Consider the following 12,544-nt stretch of genomic DNA (forward strand, 5'->3'; position numbering starts at 1 on the left):
GCTAAATTACCATTGTCATTGCCGAATATACAAACATACACATGCATGTGTAATTGAAGTATGAATGTTTAGCAAGATGGTTAAACTAGTTAATTTATCGATTTAGCTCAAGAAGCTAAAGGAGGAGAATCAAGCAAAGGCAAAGAAAAGATCACTGAGTAGCCGAGTTGGAACCGTCTTACCCAACACAAGGTAAGTCATTAAGCATGTAGTTGGTATTATTTCAAATGGTCATAATGTTTATGTATTGATGCTGAATGGAATGAATAAATATACATATATATATGCATGTACGTATGTGATGATGAAATTGTTGAATGAAAAGAAAAGAGGTAAGATGTACTGAGTTGTTGATCTCGGCACTAAACGTGCGGGTATAACCATTTATGACCATGAGATTGGCGCTAAGTGCGCGGGATTAAATTGTACAGCACTAAGTGTGCGATTTGACTATGTTGCACTAAGTGTGCGAAATGAATATGATGCACTAAGTGTGCGAATTGACCATGCGGCACTAAGTGTGCGAGTTTGACTATGTAGCACTAAGTGTGCGATTTGATTACGTAGCACTAAGTGTGCGAGTTGATCATATAGCACTGAGTGTGCGGACTCAATATACATTCGTGAATCATTATGACACTATGTGTGCGACACTATTGAGTCGATCGCGGACAGCGGATCGGGTAAGTGTCTTGAGTACATGGCTAATAGGTGCTACGCTTATACTTGGTGTTGAGCTCGGTAAGTTTGAACCTATGTGACAAATATACTTGAAGTCACGTACATAAAATTTATCGTAGGATGGGTGAAAGGCCGTTTAGTCATTTGATTGTAACGAAAATAAATTGATTTACGAAAATGCTTCAATGTCCTCTTGATGAGTATATGGAATGTGAATGCATGAATTGATATGAAAATGAATCGATAGGTTGGAGGAACTATGGTATGGTTCGGTATGGATGGAGTAAATTGTCTCGTTCCATTTTGTTTCCTCTTGTGATAATGTTATTGATGGATGGTAGTGCATTGCTTATGACTTACTGAGTTATAAACTCACTCGGTGTTTCCTTGTCACCCATTATAGGTTGCTTGGACTCATCTATTTTTGCGGGGTCAGGCCGTCATCGAAGTCATCACACCGGATAGCAAGTTTTGGTACTTTCTTCTTAGTTGGCTTAGAAGAACATTTTGGCATGTATAAGCTATTATGTTGTGTTTGAACTTTGGCATGTAAACTTTAAGCCATGCGAAAATGGCACGAATGTTCGATTGAGTTGGATTAAGGGTAGGCATGAAATGGACCTAGTTACTTTCGTAACAGATGCTGGCAGCAGCAGTGTCATGAGATTGAAAAATCACTAAAAATAGTAGGAGTGAGATTAATTGATGAATAAATTATGTAATCGAAGCTCGATGAGTCTGTTTTCATGAGGAAGTAACGAAAAGATCATATGGGCAGTATATTAAGAGATAATCAGATTTTTGTGGGACAGGGCCAGAACGGTTTCTGGATTCCCTGCTCCGACTTTGGAAATTCATTATAAATTAACCAGAGATAATTAGGGGTCGTATCATATATGTACAGATTCCTTTCTGAGTCTAGTTTTCATAGAAACAAACCGCATCAGTATTGAAGCCCCGTGCAGGGAGATATCCAAGTCGTAATGGGCAAAGGTCAGTGTAGTCGACCCCTGCAACTTGGGAGACTTTGACTAATAAACTGTACTAATTGGCCTGACCAAAAATTCTAGAAAAAATACATAGATGGGCACATGAGTCTAGTTTCTGGGAAAAATTACGAAACTGATTTTCGAGTTACGAAACTCAAGATATGATTTTTAAAACGACTAGTACACAGATTGGGCAGTGTCTGGAAAATAAATTTTATAAGGGGTTAAAGTCAGTTAACACCTCGTGTTCGACTCCGGTGTCGGTTTCGGGTTCGGGGTGTTACAGTACCTCGATCTAAAATCAATCTTAGAAAACACGCAAGCACCTCTCAACTAGTTAAACATGTCATCAATCCTCAGAAGTGGGTATTTGTTCTTTAATGTCACCTTATTAGCTAACGATAATCAATTCACAATTTCATTGACCCATCTTTCTTTCGGATGAATAACACTGGTGCTTTTCATGGCGACACACTAAGGTGTATAAAGCCGTGCTTAAGCAACTCTAGTAACTGAGTCTTCAACTCTTTCAACTCAGCCGGTGCCAAGTGGTATGGGGTAATAGATATAGGAGCTGTACCAGGCAACATATTGATCCCGAATTCTAACTCTGTGTCTAGAGGTAATCCTGACAACTCTACAAGAAAAACATCTAGAAACTCCTTCACAGTCTGCAGGTCCTCCAATGCCAGAATTTGGAGCCTTGTATCCACCACATAGCTAAGAAGGCTTCGCAACCTCTATTAATCAACCTTTGAGTTACAGTTGTAGAAATGACATAAGATGAGCATTCACTAATCTCATTAGTCACTAGGAGTCTGGTTCTGTCCAACCCACGAAGCTTAACCTGGTTTGCTATACATCTTAAACTTGCATCATGCTTGGTCAATCAATCTATGCCCAAAATTACATCAAACTCTCAAAAGGGCAATTCCATCAAGTCTGCTGGAAATAGATGACCCTGAATCTCAACTTATCTACCAACATATCAAGTTCTAATGGGCTGGATACTCGAACCCCAACATCCAACTCCTCAACAGGAATACCTTTCTCTCGGATGATCTCACTGCAAATATATGAATGCGTGGACCCAGAGTCCACTAATGCAATAATGGGAATGGAGAACAATGTGCAAATACCAGTAATCACATCAGCGGCATTGTAGTCTACCTGAGCTTTCATAGTGTACTGCCTAGATTGAACTCAAATATCCGATACGGCTGTAGATTTGACCTTGCCTCTACTCTGCTGGCCTAAGGCAACATTATCACTACCATAAGTTGACCCTCTACCATATTGAGAAGAAGGTGCTGATCTCTAAGTCTGAGTAGGCAAAGCATCACTAGCTCTAGGGCGATCTCTGACAAAATGCTCGATGGACCCACACTGGAAACAGACTCTAGTCCTCTGTAACACCCATTGGGATGTCTCTGGCCACAGAAATTACAAACTGGAAAAGTCGGGGTCCTGACTGACCCTCCTGAACTCGCTAGCGACGAGGAAGTCAATGGTCTCCTACGAGCCTCTAGTCCTGGCCCTTGACCTAATCTTTGAGACTTTGTTGATGGAGCTCTCCTAAATCCTCTAGAATTTCGTATCCTCTTGGCTACTATCTGAAATAGACTTGTACTATCAGAAGCATTCTTACTCTGGATACTAGACTCATCTAACGAGCTCAATCTCATACCTAGAACCCTCTCTACAGCTTTAGCTTACCGTACCAACTCTGAAAATACCTCAGGTAAGTCTGTCGCCAAATAAGTGTGAATATCAATAAGCAGCCCTTCACAGAATCTCTTGCACGTAAAACTCTCAGAAGCCACTAACTCAAGGGCAAAGTGACTCAATTGCAAAATGTCCCTCTCGTATTCATACACTGAGCAATAGCCCTGGACTAGTCATGAAAACTACATCCTTAAGTCATCTATATGTGCCTAATTGATGTACTTCCCTCGAAACTCAGACAAGAATTGATCCCACATCGGCTGCTCTAGCTGTAAAGCCATCTCGACCATCTCCTACCAATCATATGCATCAGCCTTCAACATTGAGATGATGCACACTAAGTTACCCTCAGGGGTAAAATGGAGTGGCTTCAAAGTCCTTAGTGTGTCCTTCAACCACTGACCAACAGCTATAGGGTCATCCTCGTTGGTGCTGTAAAAGTCCTTCGCCTTACATCTGTGAAATCTCTCTATTGGAATCTCCTGCAGAACGACAGGTGGTGGTGGAGCAGGTGCGGTAGGTCGAACCCTCGAGATCGCTTGAATGATTTGATGTAGTGAAAAATTAAGATTCTGGAAGTAATCTACCTCATCCACGCCTAGACCCATTGGAATGTCAAAGTCGTCGGTGTTCGGGACAAACTCGTCTCCCGTATCATCCATCGGAGATGCATGACTCTCCTCCTTAGTCTCATGGTTATGATTTGAATCATCGGGCATGTCGAATTTGAAGACGAAACAGAAAAGAGAAAGCATCATTAGACTTCCAGTCTTAGAAGAGTACACTCTTAAACTTAGGGGCATGTATTTATTGACACCTTAATACGACTAACCAGCTGGTCTTAGAACCAACTAAACCTTGCTCTGATACAACTAAATGTAACACCCTAATCCTGAATACGGAGTACTCGAATACTAAAGCGTTATATCAGGTCACCAGAGCAACCTAACAAAATTTTTAAATAATTTAAAACATCAAAATACATTTTATATAAGAGAAAATACCATACATAGTTATATTGAAAATAGTAATAAAAGTAGTTATACAAAATATGTGGAGCTCTAATATCATCATATATCAAAATAGTCAAAATAACAAAAATGATAAATGAGTTACAGACCTACAAAAAAAATACAAGTAAGGCCTTAGGAATATAATGCCCACTAATAGGTAAGGTATGTACTCTGAATACATGATGCTAGAAGTCTCTCGTCGATGATGTTCCTCGAACATGAACAAAAGTCTACAAATTTGAACATGAAGACAATTCGAAAGTTGAGCTTTACAGGCTTAGTGGTACATAAAAAATCTACCATACTTCCAGCTATTCATAAATATAAGCATGTAAATCAAATGTATACATAGAAGCAGAACATGAGTATCGAATAATTAAATCATGAATCATTAAATATACATAACCAAATTACTTGCATGTCAGACTTGTCAAACTTGTTAGATTGCACATACTGCTCAAATAATCGGGTATTCGGATAGCCCTGCGTCACTCATGGCTGCTAGTTAGGTTAGAGCTTGAAGGTTGAGCGCAAAGAAAGCATCAAACATATAATCAAAAAAATAAAATCATGAAATTTGAGTCTCATACTCGTTTCAACTTGCTTATTATTCCAGGTAAAATATTAACTAATGAGATATGATGGTCTGCTATCTTGACATTCTGACCTTTTCTCATTCAAAAATTAATAACTTTTAATATATAACTCTAAATCGAGCACCGTTTGTTTTAAACAGAACTAGTACGATTATATAGATATAAGGCTCACTTCCTATTTTATCTTGTGAAATTTTTGGTGATTTTTCAAAGGCACTGCTAAATCTGTTTTATAAGAACTTTGCTGCTAGATTTTTATGACCTTTCAACACTAAAAAAAATCATATCTTTTAAAATAAAAATCGAAATTTATCTCCATTTGTTCTAAACGAAACTAAACTAACTCACGGTTACAATGATGTAGAGATCACTTATTAGTTTCTTTTATAGAATTTATGATAAATTTTCAAAATTACTGTTCATGTAATGATTTGTTTCTTGTAGATTTCACAATTAAGTTTTTAGCTTCATTTTAAATCATTCAAACATGATTTCCACCCAAAGACATATAACATGCATGCATTATCACACAAGCATCATATTTATGACTTATCAAGAAGCATAGGGGAGTTAGGGGATACCACATTGATGGAAGAACACCAACAAAGTTTCTTGCTTAGTTCTCCACCACTTTGCCCTTACCCTTAGCTTTAGAAGATTCACCACCCTCTTTAACTTATAACCATATAACACACAAGATTTAGCACAAAAAAATAAGAACCGATAGGATGCAAAAATACATGCTTTAAATAAATAAATAAATAAAATATGAGAAGATGGGTAGAGACTTCCTAAAACTCAAACCTTCCCTAACATCCAATAACCTCCATCTTCATCCTTGAAGAACTTAGTTTTTTTTTTCCATGGAACTTTTAAAAAAATCTAGATCAAGAACCTTAGCTTCTTGGAGGATGAAAAATGGTGAGAACTCACTCAAATATCTCTCCATCTACACGCCTTGCTAAGGAAAATAGATGGAGAAAAGAAGAGAAAAAAAAGAAGAAGAAATGTAAAAAGAAGAAAAAAATAGGGTGATTATAATATAGGGAAAAGTGGGGACAAATCCACTTTATCCCACACCTCAATCTTCAAAACCATCTTTTCCCATTAATTTGGAGAAGAATTTTATTAAAAAATGGTAGAATTTCCATATTAGCCATCCATCTTTCCCCTACTTCACACAAGCTTCCCAACATATTTAATTTCTTATAAAAAGGTCCAAAATTCACTCAAATTAATTCCAACAAAACCCAATCCCAAAATAAATTTATCCATCGCCAACCCAAGTCAACGCTCGAACATTACTTGACAATTTAGGGCTGTTACAATAAAATCAACCGTCCATGGCTGGACAGTAAGATAATGCCCAAAAACCACCTAAGGACCCTTAGCCAACGCCGTTCCAAAATCGCCCTTATTCTGAAATTTGACTAAAAAGTACCCATTTACCACATCCATAAGATAGAACATGTGAGTCAGTTTCCAAAGAATAGATATCTGATTAAGGAGAGCCGTGTAGCCAATATTTCACCCAAGCAGTTTCACTACCACTGTAGTTTCCATATCCTTGACCAAGATGTGTCAGATTCACTTCAATAAATCAATGGTTGGGAACCCATTAATAGTGGATTTCACTACGTCACCGTCGAGTACTCAAAATCATCTCCGTATAAAACATTAGAGTCCAACGAAGTCATCAACCCAGAGGATCCACCTTTAAACAACATATCCTTCCAGGATGAACTAGGCATCATGTCTAAATGAAATATCATATACCCATGAAAATCTTCACCCATCTTCTTGAATCTGACTTTTTTTGTATTACGGTCATCATTGGCATTATCTCACCACCTCCTTCATCAGACAAAACTAAATCAATCATCGGAAGAAAGAATAGACTCTCTATCAAATAGTTTTCTTTCTTTCGTGATTCTTAATGTCATCAAGGTATTCAAATAAACTTCATACCAATACCGAAAATAAAATCTTTAAACATAGATTACAATTTTTTCACGTGAAATTAACATGATTTCATATTTAAACTTCTTTTCTTTGTTTTTCATAAAAATATTCTTTAGTAAATGTAATATAATGTATTTTGACTAATGTATTATCTTTTTAAGGTTAATTTATGTATATATACTGAAATAAAAATTAACTGAGAAACTATTCTAAAATTTTAAAAATTTACCGATCTATGCTATTTTTGGAGAGAGAAAGGAAAACGTATCTTATAGGGTGTCACTATAAATCCAAACATTCTTGAAAACTATAACCATGTCTATTTCAAACACAGATAAAAATAAATCTACAAACTTTTAATTTTCAACTGCAAGAAAAAAAAAAGAAAAAATAATTTTTACCTAAGTGAAAATATATCCTACAAGCACATTTTCACCGTAGTACGCGTTTTTACTACCACATCAGTGAAAACACGCCTTGTACGAAGCTTTTTTCTTTCTCTTTTCAAAGACAATGTAAATCAATATTTTTTGTTTAAACACCCGACTTTCATTAAACAAAGGTCTCTAGCCCAAGGTACACAACCGATTCATACCACCAATAAGAAAAATAGAAAAGAAAAGTAAACGGAAACAATAAATAAACCAAAACCAAAAAACCCCCACGAGACCCTAGAAACCAAATCGACAGAGGAAAGCCAGATAAAATCTCTCCAAAACTAAATCAACACAGCTACATGAACTTAAAACAATATATTTCAGAGAGAAAGAGCTTCGATGATTTTCATGGACTACAAACTAAACTTTCTCCATTCCTCAAAGCTGTTAAAAACTACCCATTTCTCAGCATAGCTAGATACCCCAGCTCGTATCCACAGCTCGATTGACCATCTCTGGGGCTTCTTCCACCCAGTACTTAAGCTCTTGAAATCGACGATCTTCTCCCACTAGCACATGCGCCACTGCGTTGGCTTCTCTACGGACAAATCGATAAGTAATCCTCTCAAAATATTTCTTAAAACCCTTAATGTTTTGGATGACTGACTTGAGTAGTGATTTATCTTCTTCCTTTTGAGTTAATCTTTTTAATAACTGTCAGCGAGTCTTATTCTAGATGGACATTTTGAAATCCCAGCTCCACTTCAAAAATAATCGCCCGTTCACACGCACTGGCCTCTGCTAAGAACATGTCCGCGATATCAGGATGAGGGTAAGTACATGCTCTCATAATCTAGCCTGATTCATTTCTAGCAATAATCCCAGAAATAGATCTGTTGCTTGTTGTATGAAATGATGCATCAAAATTTATTTTTATGCTGCCCATTTTTGAAGGTCTCCAAAATTCTTTTATCGTAGTCTGGACTAGTAATGTTATTATTTAAATAGCCTCATTTTCTTGAACATATCCCTGGACAAAACCCATCAATTCCTGAACCGTCCATTTAGTCCCCTCATGAACTAGTCAATTGCGCATATGCCATATAGCCCAATAAGTTGTGACCATTAGTTTCCTGGTTTTATTATCTGCATTAATAAATATCTGGACTAACCATATTTTTTAATCTGAGGACACCATCATTGGACTCATCGTAATCTTCATATGCTTCCATAACTGCTGTAAAATACAACAAGACTGCACCAAATGCTCAACATTCTTGTTCGCTTACTTACACAGTGGATAGGTTCCTTCAACTGGTAGCTTTCTTTTACCTAGGTTCCCAAAAATAGGCACATAGTTATTGAATAATTTCCACATGTAATTTTTTACCTTTGCTGGGAGTTCTAGTGTCCACATTTTGTAACATCCTGATTTAGGGCCTAGTCAGAACAATGGTTTTGAGACCACATATTCGAAATAGAAATAATTATTTCATAATTATTATGAGGTCTAGGATGAGAATGTATGCTTTTGTAAAAATTTCATGGAGAAATTCTATGCCTAAGATGCTCAATTTGACATTAGGGACCAAATTGCAAAATATGTAAAAATTGAGTTCTAGAAGCTTTTAGCATGAAATTGAGTTGGATTATAAATTAGAGGTCCTCAAATAGTAATTTGACCAAGTTCTAAAAATTTGGACAAAAATGAGCATGCATTGGTAAAATTTTAAAGAAAGGCCTTAAGGGCATTTATGTCTTTTGGTAAATAAGAAATAAAAGGGAAAAAGAAGTGAAAATTTTGTCCATCTTTTCAAGGTAGTGCCAAAAATTCTAAGGACCATAGCTAGGGTTTTTCTTCAACTTTCAAGCATGATAACTCATAAAGACTAATTCTGGAAGTAGACCGTGAAAAACAAAATGTTTTGGAATAGTCAGAATCCACACCCGACATATCATTCAGGTAAGTTTGTAATTACTCAAAATTTACGGGCATTAGAAAAGTGAGTTATAGGGCCTCCGTCTTAGTAAACCAAGTCATAAATAATTCTTAAAAGTAATTATGAGTTTAGTTGAGTGCTTAATTAGGATTTAGTCAGGTGAATTTAGTCTAATTAAGAATAATTAGGAAAAAATACTAAATAGAATAAGGTGTAAAAGTTGGATTATAAATTAAAAGAAATCATAAAGGATCAAATAGGCAATTAAGCCATATTGGGTATATGAGGCGGCAAACATTAAAACAAAAAAATCTAAGAACTTTTTGAAGTTATAAATTATAAATATATTATTTTAGTTATAAATTGTATTAAATTAATTTAAAATAATTATATTATAAGATTTTTATATGATCAATAAGTTATGATTTTGACAAATGGATGGTGATAAAATAATACATGTGTAATTAAAATATGTATACAATTGTAGTTTATAGATTTAATTTGCTTATTAATTAAGCATAAGATATTTATTATTTATTATCTATTATTATTAAATTAAAATATATTTAATAATTATGATTTTGCCAAGTGTATGGTAAAGATAAAATACAAGTGTATTAATTTAAGTATGTACATTTGTAACATTTTTATTTAATTAGTAAATAGATATTTATTATTTATTATTATTAAGTTAAAAGATAATTATTAATTAAATAACTATATTATAAGATTTTTATTATTAACAAATTAAATGGTGAAAATTGTAATTTAAATTTTTTTTATTAAATAGATATTTATTATAATTATTGATTAAATTAATAATAATATAAAGTACATGAAATAAAAGAAACAAAAAGCATAAAATAAAAGAAACAAAGCTAAAAAGAAATAGAGAGCATTCGAACAGGGGAAGGAAAGAAAGAAGAAAAGAAAGAAAAAGGAAAAATTAGGGTTTGGAAGTTTTAAGCTTTAATTGGTAAGTCAATTAAGTCCTTTACTCTTAATTTTGATGTTTTAGAATTTTAGAATAACGTTTTGTTGAAATTAAATTGAGGTTTTGGAAGTTTTTAGGTTTTTAAACATACTTCATGTTGAACAAAATAATGAATTAGGAATTTAATTAAATGAATTTTAAGTTAGAATTGATTAAAGGATTAAATTGTAAAGTAGACTATAAGTTTTTTGTTGTAGGGATTAAATTGAAAGAAGTTTTAAATTAGTGTTTTATTATGAACATTAGATAGTTAAGTAGAACATGGAAGGAAATTGAATAGAAATAAAATATGAATTGAGTTAGAAAAATAAATGAGTTAATTAGGACTAAGTTGGAATTAGGGTATAAATTGGATAGAAATTCAGTTATTATTATTAAGTAGTGCTGTAATTAATAGTGTAAATTATTATTATTTTTGTACCGAGCAAAGAACTCGAGGCATTGACACAAAAAGGAAAGGAGAAAGTTATCGAGGAGTAATTGCGAAATCCGGGTTTGTATTACTATAATTCAAGTTATTCATTATTTAATATTTATTTTGATATTTATATTTAATAAGTGAATATGAGGTAAGTCTTAATATTGAGATGAATGAAAGTTGATATTGAATTGTATATTGATGAAAAGTGATACTGAATTGAGAAAGTGAACCGAATATCCTATTAACTAGTCGGGTTGAGTCGGATATAGTTGGCATGCCATAGGATTGGAAGAGTTCAGGGATTCTTCGACCTCGAGTCGATGAGACACTGGGTGTCACTATTTTACTTTAAATAGATTCGATGAGGTACTGGGTACCAACTTTACTTCGGCTGTAACACCATATACCTGTAACCTACGCCGGGTCGGAGTACGAGGCATTACCTAACTTTATCTCATGCATACAAACAGTCTCAAGTCATCGAGACTTGGTCCAAATTAAAACTTTTTTAATTTTTACTTTAAATTTCTTATTATGGGCTTAAAAGCCCCAAATCGACTGTTAAAAACTATTCAGAACCATTCTAGGTCGTTAAACCAACCTTAAGAAATTTGCCTTAAAATAGGGCACACACCCGTGTGGAAGGGTAACACGCCAGTGTGACCATTTCGACATGGTCGTGCTGGTGGTTCGTGTGGTTAAGCACCTTGGGACACGCCCGTGTCCCGCACCCGTGTGGAATTAAATTTTAATTCACACTTATAGGGGTTTTCACACGGCCAGACAGATGCCTGTGTCAATGCCCCGTGTCCTTTACACGACCATGACACGCCCGTATCTTAACCCGTGTGGAAAAACCTGAGTATTCTATTTTTGACGTTAGCATTCCTAAATTGTCACACGGCCAAGGCACATGCCCATGTACTAGGCCATGTCCTCCACACGGTAGAGACACGCGGTCGTATCTTTGCCTGTATGTTTATTATCATGCATACTGACTTGAAATTTTTATGTGCAGGGGTCACACAGCTGGACCATACGCCCTAAGGCTGACCGTGTGTCAAACATGGCCTAGACACACGCTTGTGTGTCTACCGGTGTGGGCAATATAAGGCTATTTACTAAACCTCATTGCCACCATTGCATACCTATTTTCACGCAAATACCAGCCAATACCAAAACAAGCATAATTTCCAAAATCAAATCAGCCACAATAGACATTCATTCAACCATGTAAATGCAACTTTTATAAAAGCCATCATTCATGGCTTAATATTAAGTGTAGGATCTATCCCAAGCCAACACATTTGGCCAAATCTCCAAGACTCAAAATAATAAGTTCTAATCCTATACATGCCATATTCAAAAATATAAATTCAACTATACCCAATGTTTCGGCTGATAGTGTGATCGATATCTCTGACTTCTAGTGATCCTTGAGCTAGTTAGGCGGCACTGAAAGAAATGAAAAGGAAAGGGAATAAGCATAAAGCTTAGTAAGTTACATATAAATAAATATACAACAATAAGTCTACAATTTACCAACAACTTATGATACCAAAAAGGGCATAAGCATGACTTACTCTTTACTTCATACAAATCACATAGCGTATATAATGAGTTCACATCTTATACATATGTATCACTTAGGTACCTCTAATACTCACAATACAGTTATACTTTTCTCATTAACTTAAATTTATAAATCTCGTCGTTCAACCATTTGGAATATTACCGGATATTCCATAGGCCTCAATCATGGGTAAAATGTCGATGCCATGTCCCAGATATGGTCTTACACTGGCTATCATCTTCGATGCTGATGCCATGTCCCAAACATGGTCTT

General features: G+C 35.2%; 1 long non-coding RNA gene across 1 annotated transcript; it reads left to right on the forward strand.

The window, feature by feature from the left end:
• Positions 1-7,513: 7,513 nt before the first annotated feature.
• LOC121225663 (uncharacterized) lies at positions 7,514-12,000 on the forward strand. The gene is made up of 2 exons (XR_005923537.1): positions 7,514-8,175; positions 11,717-12,000. It is a non-coding gene; the product is annotated as an uncharacterized lncRNA (long non-coding RNA).
• The last annotated feature ends 544 nt before the right edge of the window (positions 12,001-12,544 follow it).

This window comes from Gossypium hirsutum, chromosome A01 (assembly GCF_007990345.1).
Source record: "Gossypium hirsutum isolate 1008001.06 chromosome A01, Gossypium_hirsutum_v2.1, whole genome shotgun sequence".
NCBI classification, from domain to species: Eukaryota; Viridiplantae; Streptophyta; class Magnoliopsida; order Malvales; family Malvaceae; genus Gossypium; species Gossypium hirsutum.